At 42.0% G+C, this 23983-nt stretch overlaps 1 protein-coding gene and 1 long non-coding RNA gene across 3 annotated transcripts in view; one reads left to right on the top strand and one right to left on the bottom strand.

The window, feature by feature from the left end:
* Nucleotides 1-23983, bottom strand: part of PELI2 (pellino E3 ubiquitin protein ligase family member 2) — an 88498-nt gene that overhangs the window by 35379 nt on the left and 29136 nt on the right. The window lies entirely within an intron of this gene.
* Nucleotides 10473-23983, top strand: part of LOC133273918 (uncharacterized) — a 376828-nt gene continuing 363317 nt past the window's right edge. Inside the window, exon 1 of the long non-coding RNA XR_009744959.1 lies at nt 10473-10653. This is a non-coding gene — a long non-coding RNA (uncharacterized LOC133273918). The remainder of the gene's footprint in view (nt 10654-23983) is intronic.

Below are 23983 nucleotides of genomic sequence, written 5' to 3'. Positions count from 1 at the left end.
TTAGAATCATAGAATAGTTAGGGGTTGGAAAGGACCTTAAGATCATCTAGTTCCAACCCCCCTGCCATGAGCAGGGACACCTTACGCTAAATCATATCACCCAAGGCCTCGTCCAACCTGGTCTTGAACACTGCCAGGGATGAAGCATTCACAACGTCCCTCAGCAACCCATTCCAGTGCCTCACCACCCTTACAGGAAAGAATTTCCTCCTTATATCCAATCTAAACTGCCCCTGTTTAAGTTCTAACCCGTTACCCCTTGTCCTGTCATTAGAGGGTCTCTAATGAAGAGTCCCTCTGCAGCATCCCTATAGGCCCCCTTCAGATACTGGAACACTGCTATGAGGTCTCCACGCAGCCTTCTCTTCTCCAGGCTCAACAGCCCCAACTTCCTCAGCCCGCCTTCATACAGGAGGTGCTCCAGTCCCCTGATCATCCTCGTGGCCCTTCTCTAGACTTGTTCCAAAAGTTCCATGTCCTTTTTATGCTGAGGACACCAGAACTGCACACAATACTCCAGGTGAGGTCTCACAAGAGCAGAGTAGAGGGGCAGGATCACCTCCTTTGACCTGCTGGTCACGCTCCTTTTGATGCAGCCCAGGATACGGTTGGCTTTCTGGGCTGCAAGCACACACTGAAGCCGGCTCATGTTCATTTTCTCATCAACCAGCACCCCCAAGTTCTTCTCCGCAGGGGTGCTCTGAATCTCTTCTCTGGCCAACCTGTAGCTGTGCCTGGGATTGCTCCAACCCAGGTGTAGGACCTTGCACTTGGCATGGTTAAACTTCATAAGGCTGGCAACTTCATAAGGTTGACCTCACAAGCATGTCAAGGTCCCTCTGGATGGCATTCCTTCCCTCCAGGGTATCAACCGAACCACACAGCTTGGTGTCATCGGCAAAGTTGCTGAGGGCGCACTCAATCCCACTGTCCATGTCAGCGATGAAGATGTTGAACAAGACTGGTCCCAGCACCGATCCCTGAGGGACACCACTCGTTACTGGTCTCCAGCTGGACACTGAGCCATTGACCACAACTCTTTGTGTGCGGCCATCCAGCCAGTTCTTTATCCACCGAGTGGTCCATCCATCAAATTGATGTCTCTCCAATTTAGAGACAAGGATGTTGTGTGGAACAGTGTCGAACGCTTTACACAAGTCCAGGTAGATGACATCAACTGCTCTACCCCTGTCCATCAGTTCTGTAGCCCCATCATAAAAGGCCACCAAATTGGTCAGGCAGGATTTCCCCTCAGTGAAGCCATGCTGGCTGTCACCAAGCACCTTGTTGATTTTCATGTGCCTCAGCATGCCTTCCAGGAGAATCTGCTCCAAGATTTTGCCAGGCACAGAGGTGAGACTGACTGGTCTGTAATTCCCTGGGTCATCCGTTTTCCCCTTCTTGAAAATGGGGGTTATATTTCCCTTTTTCCAGTCATCGGGAACTTCACCTGACTGCCATGATTTCTCAAATATGATGGACAGTGGCTTAGCAACTTCATTTGCCAGCTCCTTCAGGACCCGCGGATGGATTTCTTCAGGACCCACGGACTTGTGCACGTTCAGATTTTTAAGATGGTCTCGAACCAGATCCTCTCCTACAGTGGGCCCAAGGTCTTCATTCTCACAGTCCCTGCATCTGCCTTCCAAGACTTGGGTGGTTTGGTCAGAGCCTTTGCCAGTGAAGAGCGAGGCAAAGAAGTCATTCAGAACCTCAGCCTTCTCCAAATCCTGTGTAGCCAGTTCTCCCAAGAGCTTCCTGAGGGGGCCTACATTCTCCCTAGTCTGTTTTTTATTTGCTACATACCTACCTATAGAATCCCTTCCTGTTATCCTTAACATCCCTAGCCAAGTTTAATTCTAACTGGGCCTTAGCTTTCCTAACCTGGTCCCTAGCTTCCTGGACAACATCCCTGTACTCTTCCCAGGCCACCTGTCCTTGCTTCCACTTTCTGTAAGCCTCTTTCTTCCTTTGAATTTTCCTCAGCAGCTCCTTATCCATCCAAGGACGTCTCCTGGCCCTCCTGCTGCACTTCCTTCTAGTTGGGATGCAACACTCCTGAGCTTGTAGCAGGTGATACTTGAATATCAACCAACAGTCTTGGGCTCCCCTGCCCTCTAGGGCTGTATCCCATGGAACCTTACTAAGCAGGTTCCTGAAGAGGCCAAAGTCTGCTCTTTTGAATTCCAGGGCAGTGAGCTTGCTGCACGCTCTTCTCACTGAGGATCTCAAATTCTAGCATCTCATGATCGCTGCATCCAAGGCTGCCCTGGAGAGTCACATTTCCAACCAGCCCTTCCCTGTTGGTGAGCACAAGGTCAAGCATGGCACCTCTCTTTGTCGGCTCCTCTGTTACTTGCAGAAGGAAGTTGCCTTCCACACAATCGAGGAACCTCCTGGATTGCTTGTGCCGGGCCGTACTGTCCCTCCAGCAGATGTCAGGGTGGTTGAAGTCCCCCACGAGAAGAACGGCCTGCAAGCGTGAAGCTTTTCCTGTCTATGGAGTGCTTCATCCGCAGGTTCTCCTTGATCAGGCGGTCTGTAACAGATCCCCACAGGAATGTCTTCCATAGCTATAATCCCTTTAACCCTGACCCACAAACTCTCTGTGGACTGCTCACCTGTCCCCACACAGAGTTCCATACTCCCCAGCCTATCCCTAACATAAAGGGCAACTCCCCCTCCCCGCCTGCCAGGCCTGTCTTTTCTAAAGAGCCTGTAACCTTCCATTCCAACACTCCGCTCATAGGAGTCATCCCACCATGTTTCTGTGATGCTTGTTATATCATACTCCCGTAGATGTGCACACATCTCCAATTCCTCTTGTTTGTTCCCCATGCTACAGGCATTTGTATAGAGGCATCTGAGCTGAGCTCCAACTGAAGCCGGCCCATTGGCTGGAGCAGCTGGGATATCTCTACAGTGCTCTAAGCATTTATTATAGGTGCTGGCAACTGAATTACATACAGCAAAAAGCACATCAAGTACCTTTTTCCCCCAGCATGACTGGATACAAGTTCTTTACATAGAAATTAGTGTTTAACAGTGTTAACTGATGATTTAAATCATGTTTTTAATTTGATGCCTTAAACTACTTAATTTCTTAAATTAGTTGTTTATATCAAGTTTTAACACATTGGGAAAAAAAAAAATCTTTGCTGCACTGAACTCTTCTGGTAGAGCTTCAGCTCTCAGTCTTGGGACAGTTAAGAGTAGTTAGCAGCACTGTTAAGCTACCCATAATAAAGATAAATGAGTTCAAGACTATTGCTTAAATTTAAGAACTTATAAATTTAGATATATGTTTCTGAGAGCTTTACTAGCAATATGTGATGTTTCACAGTCAAATCACCTCACCATCTACAATTTTATAAGTTTACTGAAAAGTAAGTTAACAAAACCAAAACCATGCCCTCTCCTCCCCCCCCCCCCCCCCCCAGTATTCAATTTTTTAACCTTTTACACTGCAGCACAACACACGTGCTATGTCAGGAGCCTGCAAAACTCCCCTGTACAACACCACCATGCTGCCTTCTTCAAGTTACAACTCTGAACATCTAGGAGACTTCGCCCCAAGTTTCATGTTTTTGACTGCTGGTGAGACATTCACCGTCTTGCCTTGCAGGCAGCACATGAACTGGAGATTGCCAGTTAAAAGTGTGTTAGCACAGACACCTACAAGGTGTATTCAGCTGAAGAGATAATTGTTTACTCACTCTTTTCAGCCCATGAACACAACTGTTCCCAAAGGAACAGCTTGTGTTTAAGTTCCCAAACATGTCTGGAACCGTGAGCTGAGCTAGATACCCACCATTTAATGTTGTTTTGACCAACTTAGCAGTTTGAAGGACAACATCTTTAATCCACAACCAGATCTGAAGTTTAGCCTGTTGATTGTTACACAGGTTTTTAGCTTAGCGTGTATTCATTTCATGTGCCAAATAACTGCGTATATTACAGACCAACATTAGTTTCTAAGATTTGATGACTCCAGCAGAAAAATTATGCTGCACATAGTAAGAACAGATTTCCCTCTGCAAGTCCTCTGCCAGAAAGTCCCATTACCACTTTGAGAGCTGCTGCATAAAAGCATTCCCAGAATTGTCTAAATCATTTGCACTATGCTATCCCTTTTTTCTGCACTCACCTTCACCTCGGACATATCAACCCTTTATTGTTTCTTGACCAAATGACAGTAGTTGCATGATTTGGAAAATATATAGAGTATATAATTAAAAACATTTAAATCACATGGCTTTAAGTCAAATACTAGTCAAATTCCAGTACACTTCTTTAATATGTGGATGGTATCCAAAGGAATTCTCAGGACACTGAATGTACAAATGGCAAGTGAAGTCAACTGTATATGAGTGAATCTGGAAGCAGTTATAGATACTCCTTGGAGCAACTGCTATCTGCAAATAAAGATTATCTAACAAAGGCAGCAGTAGAAAAATTAAAAATAGCCTTTTAATAATATAAAATAGGCAGCAGTGACTACGAAGATAAAATTACAAAAACTGATCAGCCAGCCACCACTATGCTGAGCCAAAGAGGTCAATGTGGGTATCTACACTGCAATCGACTCTTTCATGAGGTATGAACTGCAAAGCTACAAAACCAGCAGGAAGCCTGATTAACTGACAACACGAAAATGTCAGTCCAGATCAAATTCCAGGTTAAAAAAAATATTAAGAACTTAAACATTTTTAGAATATAATAAATTGAAATCCAAAGAAAAATATAATCTCTCCAAAAATCAGTAACTGACAAATGTATTCAAATTCACATTTAATTATAACTGAAAAAAGCTTATCAGTTTTCATAACAAACACCCAACAAGCTAGTACAGATACAAGTGATTCTTAAAAACAAGTAGTAAGTAACACAGTAGTGTTGGAGAAACACAGACCACACAGAGTGCAATGCCAAAGAAATATTATCTTCATGTGCAGATTGTACACAAACAGCTTTAATTAAAGAATTACTTTTAGAAAACTGTACTGAAACCCCTATTCAGTTTTTCTGTAAGTACGTAAGGAAGCATTTGAGCATCTCTAAATGAATGCACTGCCCACCTGCAACTGACTTAGAACAATTTACTGTCTCAGCATGCCTAGTCTTACTAAAACATTATTGTTTACATTGACTCTCCCATGCTTTATTAATTCTCTGGGATAAAGGCAGTTATTAACAGCAACTTATTAATAGCAAGCCCAGTAAGTGAAGTAATATGTAGAAAACATTTCAGAACTAAAAGGGTTTTTCAGCTACATTAATCTATCCCGCTGTATTAGCCCCTTACTAAATAAAATAGCTATAACAAGTAATTTATAAATACCCTTTATGAAAGTATCTCACTGTGGCCATTTAGCTCCTGTACATGGCAACTGATGTAAAAGTGGTTTCACGCAAGAGATTCACCCTCTGACTATTAAGTTAGGTCAGTGAATATGGGTAACACAGGGATTTAATTTAATGACAGAAGCTATAAATTAAAATTCATGGTTGATTCTAAACCACTTCTTTACACTATATACATTATCATTCCAAATTTACAATTGTGCAGATTAAATACAAGCTTCAGTTTGAGGATCTTTTGGTATTCGATTTTCTTATTGTGCCTCTATAAGGGAGTAGCAAATAAACTCTTAAATCTCTACTTTGTTAGCTGTGAATGGCATCTGCTTTGAAAGCAAAAAGCCCTGCCAGCCGAGAGGCTTTCTTCATATCCACGAAGGCATGGGCTTTTACCTCTGTCATGATTTAACCAGGACCACCTCCTCCCCGCAATCCAGTTCCTCTGCAGACAGAGTTGAAGCTACAAATCACATTGGGGCAATAAAGATAGTATCTTCCTTTAATCTTTCGGTACTAATGCTTCCCAGGTTTTCTACCCACATTGTATACATAGATACTACTGTCTCTCTATAAACACTATCATTTTCTTCACATAAAAGTCTCAAGTTTGGCATTTGCTCACAAACAGCCCTGTTTTTATAACATCCAGTTCCCTGCACTGCTAACAGCGGCTACTGTAACCAAGAATATTTTCCATCATTCTCAGTCCACCACAGCTACTGCAACACAACTTTACCTCATCCCCCACCCCATCTTTAAAGAAAAGAGTAAGCAACAGCTTCAGAATGACCCTTGGGCACTATTTTCTCCCAAAGAGCACTTTAATCATAATTAAAGAGTTTAAAAATCTTAATTATAATTTCTGTATCACCTCAGACTTTCCCCATACCACATATCTTCCAGTTTCAGCCAGCTGTCCCAATGTTAGTTTTTAAGTAAACCACGCTTAGCATCTTTCAGTCTGGTCCATGCTAATTTGATTTCATCAAGATACTAAAAGACACCAAGACTTTAAGTCATTTCTTACTAACTTGCTCCAATAGTGAACTATTCTCCTATAAAGCTTCTCCTTCGAGTTGGTATGGCTTCAGCTTCTAGCTCTAGTTATTGACCCTCCTGCTAGAACAGAATGCCTTTTAGCATCCCATATTTTCATGGCCGCAGGATACATGCTAACAGAGCTCCATAGTCTTTGAGAAGTAAAACAGGCTGCTATTCAAGGAGTTTCAGCTTTCATACAGCAGCAAGTTTAAATTGCCAGCCAGTTCCTGCAGTTGGTAAGCAAATTTGTGAGCCACTTTCTGCCATGGAAATGGCAGTTTATTGAGTAGCTGCGGTAAGTAACTTGAAGAATAGCTACTTTAAGCTGCCAGTTTTCATTTCATGTCAGTCTATTCCCTCGTTCAACTGAGTTTTGCAATTGCTGTTTGCATCCTGCCCAGTTTTTCAAAATCCCTCTGAAAACTTGGCAGCAGAACTGCATACAGTATTTCATTAAGCAGCCTCATCATCACGGACTATACAGTGCTCCTATTCCCTTACTCCTACTGCTTCCCTCTTAATCCAAGCCAAGAATTATATCACGCCTTTTTACCAAGTGTAGAAATCTCCTGTTTCCAAGATACTGTCCCTGCTGCAATAGCTATAGACCCTACTGAAACCCCCCAAGTATTTAGTGTTGCTGGAATTTTGGTTAAAGTTCTATTACAAACAACATGCCTCTTTAAAAAAGGAACTATATCACCAAACTATTTATTCCACTCTATACAGCCACCCTTATTTTATTTAGCCTTCTGACAGCTGAACTGCTAATAATTTTGTCAAATGAAGTTTGTGGGATTTGCTATGTGGGCTTCTTTGGTTTGTTTGTTTGTTTTTTTTTAAAAAAAATCTTTCAAATGATGTGTTTAGTGCTGTAAATTTCTGCTGTGTTATTCCATTAGTGATCAGCTAAATTCCACAAATAACTTATTGGGATTTTAGTTAACAGCCAGCTGATAGTGGTTGAGACTATAAAATCACATACAGCTCCTTCCCATGTCTGTTTCTTGACTTTTTGTATCAGAGTATCATTAGCTAAAAAACGTAATATCTTAGAGAATAAGGAAAATGCAACGCACAAGTTACCATCAGTGAGCTGTTCTACCATCCTTGTGCACAATTCTCACTTTAGTGTCACACAATACTGTGCAAACACTAGCAGTAATTTTACTCCTCTCAGCTAAAAACAAGTAAGCTTCCTCACACTTACCATATTAATAGCACAGTTCAACTGTTATGACCAGGCAGCTGAACCACAGTAACTTGTTTAGGATTACACACAACAGGGTATTGATACCGTTAATCAGACAAGCTGCATGCCCAGGTCCTGTATACATCAGCACATTATCAACAAGAGCAGTCCACAGAGCTCCCACCCTGTACATGGAGTTGTAAGAAATTCAATCCCAGTCCCTTTATCACCCGGTTTACCTTTCACACTCTTAGCAGACCATTAAAACTCTTCAGGAATTCCCCCACTGATAATACCAATAATGAATCACCAAGCCATGTGCTCTTGCTCTCTCTTTGGCCACTCAGGATTCTTGGAAACTCATTTAAAAAGTATTCTTAACATGAGGAGGCCATGGAGGTGTTGGAGCAAGTCCAGAGGAGGTCATGAGGATGATAAGGGGGCTTGAGCACCTCCCCTGTGAAGGCGAGCCGAGAAGGTTGGGCCTGTTCAGCCAGAAGAGAAGCTGTGTGGAGACCTCATAGCAGCCTTCTAGTATCTGAAGGGGGCCTACAAGGATGCAAATAGAGGGACTGTAGCAACAGGACAAGGAGGAATAGGTTTAAACAGGGGAAGTTTAGATAGGATATAAAGAGGAAATTCTTTACTGTAAGGGTGGTGAGGCACTGGAATGGGTTGCCCAAGGATGTTGTGAATGCTCCACCCCTGACAGTGTTCAAGGCCAGGTTGGATGGAGTCTTGGGTGACATGGTTTAGTGCGAGGGGTCCCTGTCCATGGCAGGGAGGGTCGGAACTAGATGATCTTAAGGTCCTTTCCAACCCTAACTATTCTATGATTCTATATGACTCTTCTAGCACATATCAATAAACCAGGACTCACCTCATAACTCCCCAGTGAACAGACATGCTGTTCTGCTTTTCTCCCCAAATAACAGGCAACAAAAACATGCGCGAACAGGGATGAAAACACACTGAAGAGGTGCTGCGCAAGCCTTATCATGCCTACCTCCCTCTGGGAACAAAAGACAGCCAGGCTTTCTCATGTTCCTAACAAACTTAAAGAACGCTTCATTACTCCAGCTGTACAAAAGACACTGTAATGGGCTCAAATAACTGAAATGGGTGAGAAACTAAATTCTGGTATTCATGCTATGCTCTTGCCCCTTCGTCAACAAAAACATGAAGGTAAGTAGTTTAGAATACAACATTCCCTCTCCCTACTTCCTCATAAGCCTTCTGAAAGTGTCCTTTATTATATCAGCAAAAAACCTCAGGAAGCTACAGAAATGCCAGAGAAAGTTTCGTCTTAGAGAGTCCTTGAATTACTACATAGGCATGCAAGGAATTTCTTTGGACTAGAACCTCCTGAATGTGTTTCTCACATATGCTATTTAACATACATAACAGAATTTGCCCGGGTGCTCCAAATTATCTTCAATAACGGATGACACCACCACTTACAAAAAAAATAGGGTCATCCTTCATATAGTCCTGTCTTCCACTGCAATGAAACAAAATAACGCACAACACCAGAACCATATCAACTCTTTGTGGATATTCAAGGATCACCTACTACAAGCTCAAGAGTGTTGCATCCCAACTAGAAGGAAGTGAAGCACGAGGGCCAGGAGACGTCCTTGGATGGATAAGGAGCTGCTGAGGAAAATTCAAAGGAAAAAAGAGGCTTACAAAAAGTGGAAGAAGGACAGGCAGCCTGGGAAGAGTACAGGGATGTTGTTTGGGAAACTAGGGACCAGGTTAGGAAAGCTAAGGCCCAGTTAGAATTAAACTTGGCTACGGATGTTAAGGATAACAGGAAGGGATTCTATAGGTATGTAGCAAATAAAAAACAGACTAGGGAGAATGTAGGCCCCCTCAGGAAGCTCTTGGGAGAACTGGCTACACAGGATTTGGAGAAGGCTGAGGTTCTGAATGACTTCTTTGCCTCGGTCTTCACTGGCAAAGGCTCTGACCAAACCACCCAAGTCTTGGAAGGCAGATGCAGGGACTGTGAGAATGAAGACCCTAGGCCCACTGTAGGAGAGGATCTGGTTTGAGACCATCTTAAAAATCTGAACGTGCACAAGTCCATGGGACCTGATGAAATCCATCTGCGGGTCCTGAAGGAGCTGGCAAATGAAGTTGCGAAGCCACTGTCCATCATATTTGAGAAATCATGGCAGTCAGGTGAAGCTCCCAATGACTGGAAAAAGGGAAATATAACCCCCATTTTCAAGAAGGGGAAAATGGATGACCCAGGGAATTACAGACCAGTCAGTCTCACCTCTGTGCATGACAAAATCTTGGAGCAGATTCTCCTGGAAGGCATGCTGAGGCACATGAAAATCAACAAGGTGCTTGGTGACAGCCAGCATGGCTTCACTAAGGGGAAATTCTGCCTGACCAATTTGGTGGCCTTCTATGGACCACTGATGGACAGGGGTAGAGCAGTTGATGTCATCTACCTGGACTTGTGTAAAGCGTTCGAAACTGTCCCACACGACATCCTTGTCTCTAAATTGGAGAGACATCAATTTGATGGATGGACCACTCGGTGGATAAAGAACTGGCTGGATGGCCGCACGCAAAGAGTTGTGGTCAATGGCTCAATGTCCGGCTGGAGACCAGTAACAAGTGGTGTCCCTCAGGGATCGGTGTTGGGACCGGTCTTGTTTAACATCTTCATCGCTGACATGGACAGTGGGATTGAGTGCGCCCTCAGCAAGTTTGCCGATGACACCAAGCTGTGTGGTTTGGTTGATACCCTGGAGGGAAGGAATGCCATCCAGAGGGACCTCGACACGCTTGTGAGGTGGGCTGATGCCAACCTCATGAAGTTTAACCGTGAAAAGTGCAAGGTCCTACACCGGGGTCGGAGCAATCCCAGGCACAGCTACAGGTTGGGCAGAGAAGAGATTCAGAGCAGCCCTGTGGAGAAGAACTTGGGGGTGCTGGTTGATGAGAAAATGAACATGAGCCAGCAGTGTGCGCTCGCAGCCCAGAAAGCCAACCGTATCCTGGGCTGCATCAAAAGGAGTGTGACCAGCAGGTCGAAGGAGGTGATCCTGCCCCTCTACTCTGCTCTTGTGAGACCTCACCTGGAATATTGTGTGCAGTTCTGGTGTCCTCAACATAAAAAAGACATGGAACTGTTGGAACAAGTCTAGAGAAGGGCCACGAGGATGATCAGGGGACTGGAGCACCTCCCGTATGAAGACGGGCCGAGGAAGTTGGGGCTGCTCAGCCTGGAGAAGAGAAGGCTGCCTGGAGACCTCATAGCAGCCTTCCAGTATCTGAAGGGGGCCTATAGGGATGCTGCAGAGGGACTCTTCATTAGAGACCCTCTAATGATAGGACAAGGGGTAGCGGGTTAGAACTTAAACAGGGGAAGTTTAGATTGGATATAAGGAGGAAATTTTTTCCTGTTAGGGTGGTGAGGCACTGGAACGGGTTGCCCAAGGATGTTGTGAATGCTCCATCCCTGGCAGTGTTCAAGGCCAGGTTGGATGAAGCCTTGGGTGATACGGTTTAGTGTGAGGTGTCCCTGCCCATGGCAGGGGGGCTGGAACTATATGATCTTAAGGTCCTTTCCAGCCCTAACTATTCTATGATTCTATGAATATTCAATACTCACTGCTCAAAGGTAAGCGTAAGATTTTAAAGTATTAATTGCCTGTCAAACTGCATTAAGCAATATTAGAAATACACCAGTTTAATGCTATCTCAGAGATACAACTGTCCCTGTCTGTAGCTGAGAGCAATGAATTAGCTGATGCAATAAAAGTCTCAATACTTTTGCTACATCACAGTCACACAAGTAGGTTTAAATACTAGGTCTGTCAGACTTCACATAGATCTTCCTGCTGCTACAACATCAGTGAAAAAGGGCAGTTAAACATTCCATCTGCAAGTATGGAATAGTACACACAAGAAATATCTGTTGCGTCTGCTGAATCCCAAACTTCATGGTGCTGGGCAACAGAAGCAGCTAAAGAGGAGCCACTTTAATGAAGCCCCACGGGAGTAACAAAGCTAGTGATAATTGCAGCTTTGTATCTCTGCACATCAACCTGACTAACTTCTGTTAGGAAATTCAGACAATTTCACAAATTAATTCAAGTTTTTTTTTTTTCTCAATTTTAGTTAAGAAGAAACAAAAACCGCACAGCACTTCTGGAAAAGGCATTCATAAAAGAACAATGCACTTAAGTTGTAAGAACAAAAGACAAGGCATTCCTGCTGGAGGAAAAAAGCTGAGTTGTTACTATGAAGCCTCTCCAGTGAGAATGCTACAGGAAAAACTATCTGAAATTCTGTCTAGATCCAGAAACACTCTTTTTATTTGTGACACCAGGACATCAAAAATCAGTGTTCTGCTGGTAGACACGCACACAGATGACAGACACTTTCTGTTCAGACTAGCTTCCAAGGAAAATAATAGTTTTGAAGAAACGGCAGCTATGAAAGAACAGCATTTTTGCCTTCAGTAGCAAAAGGCCTCAATATCAAGTAAAATACAAAGGCAGCAGAAGAGTTTGAAGTCTATAACGTAATTTTTAATGCTTGTTTTTGTGCATTTTATTTAGCAAAGCATATAAAGTACTGATTTTCAGTATGAAATAGTAAAATGAAGAGATAATCTACTATAACTAATATCCTAATTATAGAAACATGTTTATTATCCCAAGATTCCCCTTCACAGAACATGAACAAATAGCAGTGCAATAAATACTACAACTTCCTGCTTTACAAAGTTAAGACCTATTTCTTTATGAAGATTCAAAACTAGGACTCAATGAAGAATTTAGGATTTAAGCCAGAACCCACTGATTCTGAACTACCTTCATGAACACAGGCGTTAAAAGCAAATTATTAACAATCTGTAATTCTACATTTTAGATTAAAATATCTTTCCCAGATCTGATGGCATATGTGAACATTCTGACAACACATCCCCTCCCCTTCTATTGCTACACTGCTGTGGTTTGTGTTCAGAGACAAGAAACTTGCTATGGCAAAACCCAGTTTCTCATTTGACAGCTTAAGAGGAAAATAAAAAATAATCAAATCCTACCAACAGAGTGATGGTTCGACATTGTGCAAGCATTAGTAGTACAAACGAAAACTGGGACACATCAAGTCTCAATTCCTGAGCATATTGAACTATTTTTACTTTATGTATTCCAGTAGGAACAAGGCACTACAACCGTAGTGAGTGCTAAGCAGTGTATGTTTTATATATTACATGCAAAATGAGCAGGCAAATTCTCTTTTAAAAAAACATGAGTGCAGTTTTAACATTATCTTTCCAAAAACAACATTGCAGAATACTTTCTAAGAAGCTCAGCAAAGGCATCTCACCTATACCTATACTGGCCAATGAAAAAACATTAAAAAAACACCAAAAAAAAACAACCAACAAACAAACAACCTCAGTACTCTTGGTGTCTCTTACTTCCCAGTGACAAGAAAAACAGAATAGGGGAGAAGCACAAGATGGGTAACTGGTAGGGGATGGGATAAATTCATCAAATCAAAGGTTCCCCTAAGTTATGCATTATATATATTTTCATAAGACACATAGAAGATTGTGTAAGGGAAAGACAAACCACTAGTTTCTGTTTCAGCTTATTTCCACATTGTATGTCATCTTCTTGTAATAAGTTTAGAATGCACCCTTTCAAAACTATGTCAGAGCCAGATCTTTTATGTTTATTATTTAAGAGTTTAATGCAACCACCTCAACCCCAAACCTTGGCAAAGTCAGGAACTAACTCCCAGCCTAGTAACTTGCAGCAATTCACCCAAAACACCACATCAGAGAGCAGGTCTTCACACTGCTTACACATACAACCAAACTGCATACTTGAAGACAACCTGCCCCAGCAAAGTATCTATCAGTTTCTGCCAAAAGCCCTACTTTCTCATCTTAGCAAGTAAATCTTCATCTAGAGAGAGAAAGAGAATGCAGGAAGGGAAATACCTCCTTAACGTAATGGAATCAAGCAATGCAATGCCACCATATCACTGCCACCACACAACTGTCAACGTCCCAAAGCATTAGACAGTGTTCCACATCAAGAGTTTACAATATGAGGAAAAATGGAAAAAAAAGCAATTGCAGACAGGACAGCAGTAGTGTATGCAGATACTGGTATAGAGGGAGACTAAAGCACTAAGGATTAGAAATAAAGTTGGATGTCAGAGGTTTGCAGGGGAGGTACAGGCTGATCTGTCAGGATCTGCAGATGTTCCTCACACCTACTCACCAGGAAGAAGCATCCTGAACTTGAAGGTCTGGATTTAAACCCCACAGCAAATAGGAAGAAAAGCATTCTGCCAAAGTCTTTTAGTAACTGATGGTAAATAAATAGTAGTTGTCCAATATCTGAACAAAGTACAAGGTACAGATCACATAACTCCTGTTTAGATTTACTGAATGAACTCTGTACCCAAATTTCACTGTAACAAGTTCTATAGCCATCAAACTAAAGCTACAAATTCTCTCTCAAAAAAAATTACAGTACTCTTTAAGAATTGGAATGCTTTTTTTTTTTTCCTCTCTCCAGTTCCTAACATATTTCCATGGCAAAAGCCATAAAAGCAGTTCAGAAAAATATCCATAAAATACATGCTGCATCATATAAATACACACATTACATAGGCATTTGACAAAAACATTTCTGGAAAAGTAATGAATGGGGCTACTTTAACTTAATAGCCTGAACTTTCCATAATCTAATTGAGACCTTGAGTAAATTCACATTGAATCATAGAATAGTTAGGGTTGGAAAGGACCTTAAGATCATCAAGTTCCAACCCCCCTGCCATATCCAAAGGAACTTAATAGATATGCAACTTCATGCTTTTATGAAATCTTTTCTATTATTTCCAGAATTTAAAAAAAGTTCCTCAGGAAGAGTCCTGGCTTTTTTACATGATACTTTCTACTCCAGCACTATCTGCTACTATAGTATACAGATACCAAGATAAAATGTTAAATAACCAAGATATTTCCAATCAAGGAAACTAGTTAGACCTTCCCAGCAATAGTCCAGATCATAACACAGTGATATTTTAAGCTATTTAACATGGGTTGTCTCTAGCAAATTGCAAGCATTTTGTTTTGACTTACAGTTATTTATTACACTCAAGCAGCAAGAGTCAATTTTTGTGACAAAACACCAAACAGCAAGATTTCAGAAAGCTTTGACAGGGAGAGATGAGTTCAGAAGAATGCTTTATGAGCTATTAGAAGTTTCACAATCCAGCTTTCCAAGGCCAGCTTTTCATTTGGAACAAAATAAAGAGCAGCTGCCCATGCTAAAGTGAGGTCAGCTCTGTTCTTCTGCCTCCCACCTGGACCACCAAGGCACTGCCTTATTGCTGACCTTCAGCAGCCTAAAATTCTTTGGTGGGCTGAAGCACAGAGAAAACAGCATGGAAATCCAAATGCTAGCATAAGGAAACAGGGAGGAAGACAAATTTCAGTGTCTTACACAGTAGTCTATTGTCTGAAGTTTATAAGAGTAAATGTCATTACGTTAAGGCTAGCAGTCATAACTAACCCACAAAGCCCATGCAAAGTTCCTTTCAGTCCTCCTTCCAGTTTTGTGGGTTTGCAGTCACTGACCTACTCCACGTTTCCTCCAAACCTGCTTTGTAGAAAATGCAAAATTAGTAAGGTTTGGATATATGAAGTACAGTGCCATCAGATGTGCAAACTACAGAAATGAGCCCATAATTGTTGGATTTTTTTGACTATTCATGCACTCTCTTTGCATTCATGCAGTACAGAGTTTTGCTTTAATTACACTCGCCAATCGCTCTAAAACCTCAAGCATAAAAAATACACACCTCTCCCTCACCATCTCTCAACCACATCTTAATGTCCTTAATTACCACTTCTGGAATTCTGGACTCAGAAGGAGACTGCATGTTAAACAGATGCATACTCAAAATACTGTGAAGGAAGAAGCTTCAAAGGAGAGGCTGTTTGGTTATCTTTGTGATCAGCTTAGGTCCACCCATACAGTGAGGGACTCCAAGAAGAACTCCAACCCCAAAGATCCAGGTGCACAGCAGTCTCCTGGAGTTCACAGTTAAGCCAAGGACTGAATGACAACTTTTTCAAAGTACAGCATCTAGACACTTCACTATTTGTGTTAATGACTGTGACATGTAACTAGGGCAAATCTCAGGAGCTGAACTATTCTTTAGGAATGGTTCAGTCCTTTCAATGCAAGAGAGTCCACAGCAGGTTTTAACACAGCTGTAAGATGACCAAACCTTTAGCTATTTGTGGTAGCGATGGGCCATTGCTGCTCATGTCAGTTGGAGAAGACAGCACAACTTGTTCAAAAATGCACACACCTTATAGTCAGGAAGGGAAAAGCTGGAATAACCTCTCTCAGCTGCAATTAAGCTTCAGCAACAAGCAGCTGCTTAGGAAGAGCATTGTCTGGGGAAGGAACAGAACCTCAAATCCTCAGAAGCAGTAATCACTACCCAAAAAACAGCTTCCACAGAGAATTCCACAAAGTCCTGATCCTACAAAGGAAAGTATCTCTTCAGTTAACTGGAGTTTGAGATCAACTAGCAATAAAAACCGAGAAGTTTATCTTGCTGCAGTGTAAGCATATAATAGTGTGGTTTATATCAACAGGAAAGTTCCATGTTCTTTCCCCAGTTCCCTTGCTTCATCCCTCACTGAAGATGAACAGCTAAAACAGTATGGTTTTAGACACAAGAGCTACCAAAGCTGCAAACTGGAATGCTCTGTCACCTAAGTCTTCACTCAGTTGAGAAGTCTGGAAGGAGAAACAGAATTGTGCAACTACAGGTAGCTACACAAGAGGCCCTGGATCTGAAGTTTCTTTGGCTACATAGGAGCCATAGAAAAAAAAACCAACTAAAAAAAAACACAACCACACCAACAAAATGTTTGCTTCCCCTTTATCTTATACCTAAACAGGTGTAAGATAAAACAGGAATGGTTCCCAAGGAAATCTCTGCAACCACAAAAGTGGTAGTTGTCAATACCCAAGACCGAGCACGCAACACTTCTGAATGATCCCAGTCCCAGGTAGATAACTGCTGGGACACTGGTCTCGTTCTCATGAGCAATCAGACAAACGTCAGGCCAGTAGTCACCTGAGTGAGAGTTCTGGGGAATATGCAAATCTGATCTCAGCACACCAAATCCAGTTTCTCAGCTTGATAGGGGCCAATACCCCTTCTTCCTTGCCAGTATCAAAAAGCAGAGGAGAAAGCATCCACCATTCCCTGACTGAAAACTCGGTGTAGGAGAGATCTTTCTGAGCTCACTCATATGGAGCTGGAGGAAAACGAGTACTGTATAAACAAGCAAGTTGGCAGTGGTGGGCCTTTAATGAGCTTCCTCAAGTCAAAGCGATAGGCATCTGCTGTTACTGAAATTAGAAGGCCAAGGTATATATTGCCATGCACATTATCTCACAATAGGCATCTGCAGAGTCCAGAACTTCCTGAAATACTGACAGAAGCACTACGGACAACAGATACATGCAGAATTTAAGGACAAGTCTGTACACACCACACAGTCTTGCATGGAGGTCATGTAAGTACAAGCTCTGATGTAGAGCCAATAGCTAGACAAACTTGTTGCCACGAAAGGAAAGCTCATGAGATGATAAAAAAAAAAATGATAATGATCTTGTAGAAGCAAACCCATAGTGCTAAAGAATTCTGAATTGCTTTTATGACTGTCAAAGACACTAAAGAGCTTGGAGCAGTCAGCAAATGAAGCATCACCATAACAACTTTGCTGGGGATCCATCCTGATAAAAGTACTCCCTGTTTTCTCCTAAAAATCTTTGTGAGGTTTTTGGTGTTGAATAGGAGCAAGATCACAAAATAAAGTAGTCTTTCATCTAAAAGGAAGCATAAAACACATCTCAGACAAGAGCTCTACAAACAGTGGAATGAGGAATTTTGTCTTTTCACAAGAGTCACCCCTCTAGTACTTCACTTAGTGAACAGATAATATTACTTATTTTACTGATGTAGTCATAAAAGACTCCGAAAAAGAAAAATATTTAGATTTTGTTCTTTCCATCAAGAAAATCTCAAAGCAGTCTGGAAAATAAGTATTCCCTAATTTGTAAAACAGGAATAGCAGCTGTTTGTGTCTTTGAAAAGTTACTGTTGGCCCATGAAGCTTGAATTACTTTCTGTGTTTTCAAAATAATTGCCCCTCTCAACAAAGCCTTGGAGCATAGGAGTTTCTACTCTTTGATGCAGTTCCAACTCCTTTGTTCCAGGAGAGCTGTTCCATACTGCTGTGACCGAGTATATGCTACCTGATTTTTCCAAAACGCAACATTCCATTTAAAACAATTTAATTTGGACATTAAAGTTCAAGATAACAGGAAAAGCATATATGTCATTAGCTGCATGTTCCCACATTTTCTTTTGAGCATGAAAAGACCTACATGCGCAACATTCATAAATACTCCAGTAACCTTTCATTTCACTGAAAGGGGGCAAGAGAAGAAAAATGTGCACACTGCCTCTTTAAAATGCTAGGGTATCTGTCTTCAGTTCTGTGGTACAAGTCTCAGTCAAGGACAGGCTCTGTGTCATATGTGCTAATTCTATACAGTCTAGAATCCAAATGTCTGTCTCTAAAGTGGCTTTGAAGTTCAAAGCTAATGTGAAAATTACACTTCAGACTTATGTAAAGTCCCCCCACAACAGAGGTGATGAAATTTCCAAATCAGTAGCTAGGAACTTCTCCATTTTTATTCCTAACAGTCCCAGACTCTTGCAACAACTGTGTACAAGCCTCTGTAGTCATCAGGCTGTTCACAACTGTGCTGCAGCACAGCCTACCCAAACACCTGGAACACAACAGTAGATTGCCCTCACTTTCTAATATTCTAGGGAGGTTCTCAATTAGTAATGCCAACTTGCAATGATGTGTTATCCCCAAGAGCAAGTTCAACAAAAGGCATTACCACCACACAAGTAGGAATATTACACTCAGTCCACGCAGCTTCATGTGATCCGAAACCAGTATTGTGTTTTCTCTTAACTTTCCAGAGGCTCCAACCAGCCCAGCTCTCAGGAGGCATGCACTTCTAATACCAGATCTATTCCAGCCAATAAGAGTCTAAGTAGAATAAATGCAGAACAGGACAGACCTTCACCACTACAGTAGGTGGTCTAAAGTTTCCACTCTAAATCCTAGGAATGGTAGGGAAGCATGCAGAACCCAGTCAAATTGGAACAAGACAGTTTTAAACAAGTCCTGCTACATAAAGCTAGAGTAGTGAAATTGTTACCTGTCAGTGAAATGAGTGGCTCTGCTGCCTGCAGTATAAATACTACTTGAAGCTCTTCCAGTGGCACAAACAATTGAGGATATTCCCTGAGGGACAGCAAAGGTTTGCAGCATCTGACCTTACGCTACAGCATGTTAAACTCAGCTGGGATACAGTCTCTACATAGCTCTCCATTACCACAAGACCAAACTCCCCCAGGTTATTTCTGACAGGGTAAAGGAAGTTGCAAACTGACAGATACTGCACAGCAGTGGGTTACACTTCCGAAGTATACAGGGAAATGTAACACTAATGAGTTTCTTAACACTAGCTCTGGTGATCACTGCATCTTCCTCTGCTTTCGAAGGGCACCCAAATTAAAGTACTCTAAATGTTGATTTAGAGCAGATGTAGTTTAAACAGCTTACAAGGAAAGCATTTTTGGATCTTTTGTCTACCCTCTGAAGGGAGAGCATGAAAGCAAAAAGCAACTTTAAGTCATTAAAAAAACTGTTGTAGTCCTCAGCAATTTTTAATCGCCTTCCTTCACTAAACATCTGGTTTTTGTTAGAAAACACTATAAAATGATTTTGAAAAACCTTTGACATGCATTCTGCTTAATAGGTCCCAAAAGCTCAGGAAGGAGAGCTTCAAACCAAGTTACAGTTGTTATTTATTAAGCCCTACTAATGAAATTGGTCTAACTATTTTCTTCTAACCATTCCCTACTATCTACAAGGGCAAGGGGACAGGGACTTAGCATGTTATTGTGATGCTCATTTAATTTAAGACAAGGATATTACACCAAGGGAACTATCAGGCAGACTCAGTCTGATGAGCCAAGAAAAAGCTGCCTCTGCACAACTCAAGTCTCACAAGATACCTATGTGATTAAGTTACTTCAGAACAAATTAGTGCTCTGTGAACTGATTACACCATAAATAAGCCCAACAGGAAAGACAGAAGTCACTGACAGACACAGCGTCCTCCTGACAGCAGCTGAGCTTTACAGCTCTCATCCAGAGCAAACATCAAAAAGCTGTCAGTGCCAAAAGGATTTCTGGTCTTTTTACTCAAAATTCATGAAGTATGTCAAAGCAGATGCAGTATCTACAGTAGATAACTAATCACAAGAATCCTATACTTTCATTTTATCTCATCACTCAAAGCACAAATTGCAGCTCTCTTCCCCACCTAGTAATTACTTGTCTGGCTGCATTTTGTTCTTCTCCAGTAGCAACATGAAGCTTGATTTGAGCTGCAGGAACACAGCCAGTGACTACACAAGCTGCTGTTGTGATAGCACAAAGCAGAAGCCAACTCGGCAGGTAATTGGACTTGAAGTGGGAAAGATCTTCCCCAGTCAGCTTGGAATAGTAATTTCGTAGGGGAGAAACTAGGTTGTCTTCATCTACTACAGGTTACAAAAAGAAAATTTTGATGCCAAGACAGACATAATAAATAACAAGACATACCACCATAAAACAGTATTAAAGGGGGTGTGTGGGGGTGTGTTGCACTGCAGTAATTTAAGACATTTGCAATCTTCTATCAAGTCAGTAGCAAGAAACAGGTATCAAAGCACAACATTCACTTGCTAGAATGGAGTACTTCTAGTGCTTGCTAGTTTTATTCTCCTGCCCACTGACACAGTACTTTGGAAAGTCTCAAACTCCAGAATTCTAGAATTCATTCATGCTTCCACAGTAATCCTAGGGAATCCTGGAGGGCTAATGTCAACAATTCAAGCTTCCTAATGTGCATTTGAGTTACTTAACTATGGCATGAAGCTCCTTCATTTTTCTAAAATTCACATCCATGGAAATAATTCCAAAACACTGGAAACCAATAAAGAAATTTAAATGTGCACAAACCTGAAGTCACAGGGGTATTACAGGTCTTCAGTATTCAGCATCACCAGTAACCTCACTGTTAACACCAGCTGCCAGCACCCATTGTTCCACAAAAACAACTCCAACTAACAACATCTAACAAGGATGCTGCTAATGGCTATGAAGAGGAGGGAACAAACTGATGTTCCAACTATGCCTGCACAGGGGGAAGTGTTAACCTAAAAGCCCACTGAATCAACAGCCTGGATATATTTGGGAACCCGAGTATCTCTGCTTAGCAGAAATTGGGATCATACAATTTTATATAGGACAGGGTGTATTAGGGCCCGCAATATGGAGCGCCTTTTCTACAAGGAAATGCTGAGAGTTGAGGTTGTTCAGCATGGAGAAGACTCCAGGGAGACCTTACTGCAGCCTTTCAGTCCTTAAAATGGGCCTATAAGAAAGACAGGGAGATACTTCTCAGCAGGGCTGCTGTAATAGGATGTGGGGTCATGGTTTCAAACTAAAAAAGATTCAGGCAGGATGTGAGGAAAAAAATTTTTACAATGAGGGTGGTAAAACACCAGCACAGGTTGCCCAGCGAGGTGGTGGATGCACCATCCCTGGAGACATTCAAGGCCAGGCTGGATGTGGTTCTGGTCAACCTGATGTAGTTGAAGATGCCCCTGCTAATTGCAGGGAGTTTGGACTAGATGACCTTTGAAGGTCCCTTCCAACCCAAACTGTTCTATGATTCTATGAATCACTACAGTCCCTAATGAAGAGTCTCAATCCAGCATCCTCATAGGTCCCCTTCAGATACTGGAAGGCTGCTATGAGGTCCTCACACAGCCTCCTCTTCTCCAGGCTGAACAGCCCCAACCTTCTCAGCCCATCTTCCTACGGGAGGTGCTCGACTCCCCTTATAGTCCTTGTGGCCCTTCTCTGGACTTGCTCCAACAGCTCCATATCCTTCTTATGCTGAGGACACCAGAACTGCACACAGTGCTCCAACTGGGGTCTCACAAGAGCAGAACAGCTGGGCAGGATCACCTCCTTCAACCTGCTGGTCACACTCCTTTTGATGCGGCCCAGGATACAGTTGGCTTTCTGGGCTGTGAGCACACACTGAAGCCAGCTCATGTTCAGTTTCTCACCAATTAGCACCCCCCAAGTCCTCCTCCACTGGGCTGCTCCGAATCACTTCTCCACCCAATCTGTAGCTGTGCTTGGGATTGCCCTGACCAGGTGTATGACCTTGTACTTTGCATTATTAAATTTCATGAGGTTGGCACTGGCCAACCTGTCAAGCATGTCAGGGTCCCTCTGGATGAAGGGAACTTCTCCCAGCTGCCATGACTTTTCAGATATGATGGCCAGTGGCTTAGCAACTTCATTCGCCAGCTCCTTTAGGACCTGTGGATGGATTTCATCAGGTTCCATGGACCTGTGCACATTCAGATTCTTAGGATGAACTCAGACCTGGTCCTCTCCTACAGTGGGCTTAAGGTCTTCATTCTTGCAGTCCCTGTAGCTGTCTTCAAAGACTTGAGCAGTGTACTCAGAGCACTTGCCAGTGAAGTCTGAGGCAAAGAAGTCATTCAGAACCTCAGCCAGTTCTCCTGTTTCCTCAGAAGGCCAAACAATTCTAAACTTTCTTTGGCAACTCCAGAAGGCAGAGTGGCAAAACCACAAGCATTCCAGTGGAAAACACAAAAGGCACTGATTCATATGCAATTAACTCAGCTAAATTTACTACAGAAAAAATTGCTACTCCAGCTGTCCTTGACACCTGCATAGCAGAGACAATGGAACATAACGAGCATCCTCTTATGATCTATTGCAGTTTTCAAGCTGACACTCGAAACTGGTGGCAGTTACAGTTCTTGAGCTGCTGCGTTAATACAATTAGCACAAACCCAGCCATGCACCTTACTCCAGCATCCATGCTACAGCAAAGGCAAAACACTTCTAAATCCACCACACAAAAAGCATTTATACTCTAAAAATGTCTTTCTACTCAAAGCCTCAGTTTACAAAGTGACGGTCAAGCAAAGCAAAACAGAGAACTGGTATCTGGAAAGTTAGAAGGAAGGATGTAGAGGGAGAAAACTTCTTAATACCCTATGCAGCCCTGTTTTATCTTCCTAAAAGAGTTAGGCTTAAAGACTGAGAGCAGAACAAAATTTCCGAGGTCAAGCTGCACATTATTTTTCAAGAACAAAGCAGCTCACTTTTTTTTTACTGGTCTATGTTTCTGCAGTCATTCACAGCAGCTGTATGCAGAAACCATCCCTAGTGAAACAGATTTAGGCTCTGGTGTCTAAGATGTCAGACAAGTCTACCAAAGAGTTTTAAAATGTAAGATTTCTTTCTGAGCATCAAAAGAGCGCTAACGGGAATCCACTGCATCACTGTTCCGGCACAAGTCCACCAGCCTTGTGCCAGACAACAGTATAAATACACAAAAGGGCTTTTATAAGGGTTCAGAGAAAGTGCAAAAGAATACATTCAAGCTGATATATCTACCTGAATCCAAATCCTCAAAGGAGGGGCTTTAATGTCTCAGCCCTATGCTATCTTTATAAGGGCACTAATTTGTACAGCACACATTTTATCTTCACTACAGTAACACCATAAATGAACATTAACCAGATACCTTGCAGTGTCTGCCAGGTATTCAAATATCTTGCAACTCAAATGCTGAAATACTATCTGCAGTCCAAATGATTAAGATTATCCACCAAGAACACGCATATATTCCCATCAGCTAGTATTTTATATAACACTTTAAAATTTGTTAATCTTTAAGCAACAGACCAGAGTTACCAACATACAAACATATACTACAGGCCTATTGTGAAAGTTTACTTAGTCAGAAAGATGCAACTTCCAAATGCTTTCATTTTGAGGATACAGACAGTGAAAAATACTTACAGAGACTACATATTTAGCTGCTCTAGGCATACCCTATACAATCTTTTAAAATAACAGGCTCTGACATTGTAGATTTTAATAAGTTTAGGTGCTTACTGTGTATGGTATGTATTGTAAATGAAAATATAAGCCTATACTCTGTATTAAATGGTATTCCTCTCTTGGTCTAAGTTAGCACACATCTGAGAATGGTGTAGGTTCTCTCCCTCCCCTGATGTGTATTTCAGTAAAAGTGATGTACACCTCTTACACCATCCATTTGTGTGTCATCACCACAGAACTCCCCCTCCAGTGGCTCTAGTCACTTTTTGCTA

The sequence above is a fragment of the Pezoporus flaviventris genome, unplaced genomic scaffold (assembly GCF_033815535.1).
Source record: "Pezoporus flaviventris isolate CSIRO_AGI_PZ_B2104156 unplaced genomic scaffold, CSIRO_AGI_Pfla_v1 ptg000035l, whole genome shotgun sequence".
Classification (NCBI taxonomy): Eukaryota; Metazoa; Chordata; class Aves; order Psittaciformes; family Psittacidae; genus Pezoporus; species Pezoporus flaviventris.
This window is presented reverse-complemented; position numbering and strand designations above follow the sequence as displayed.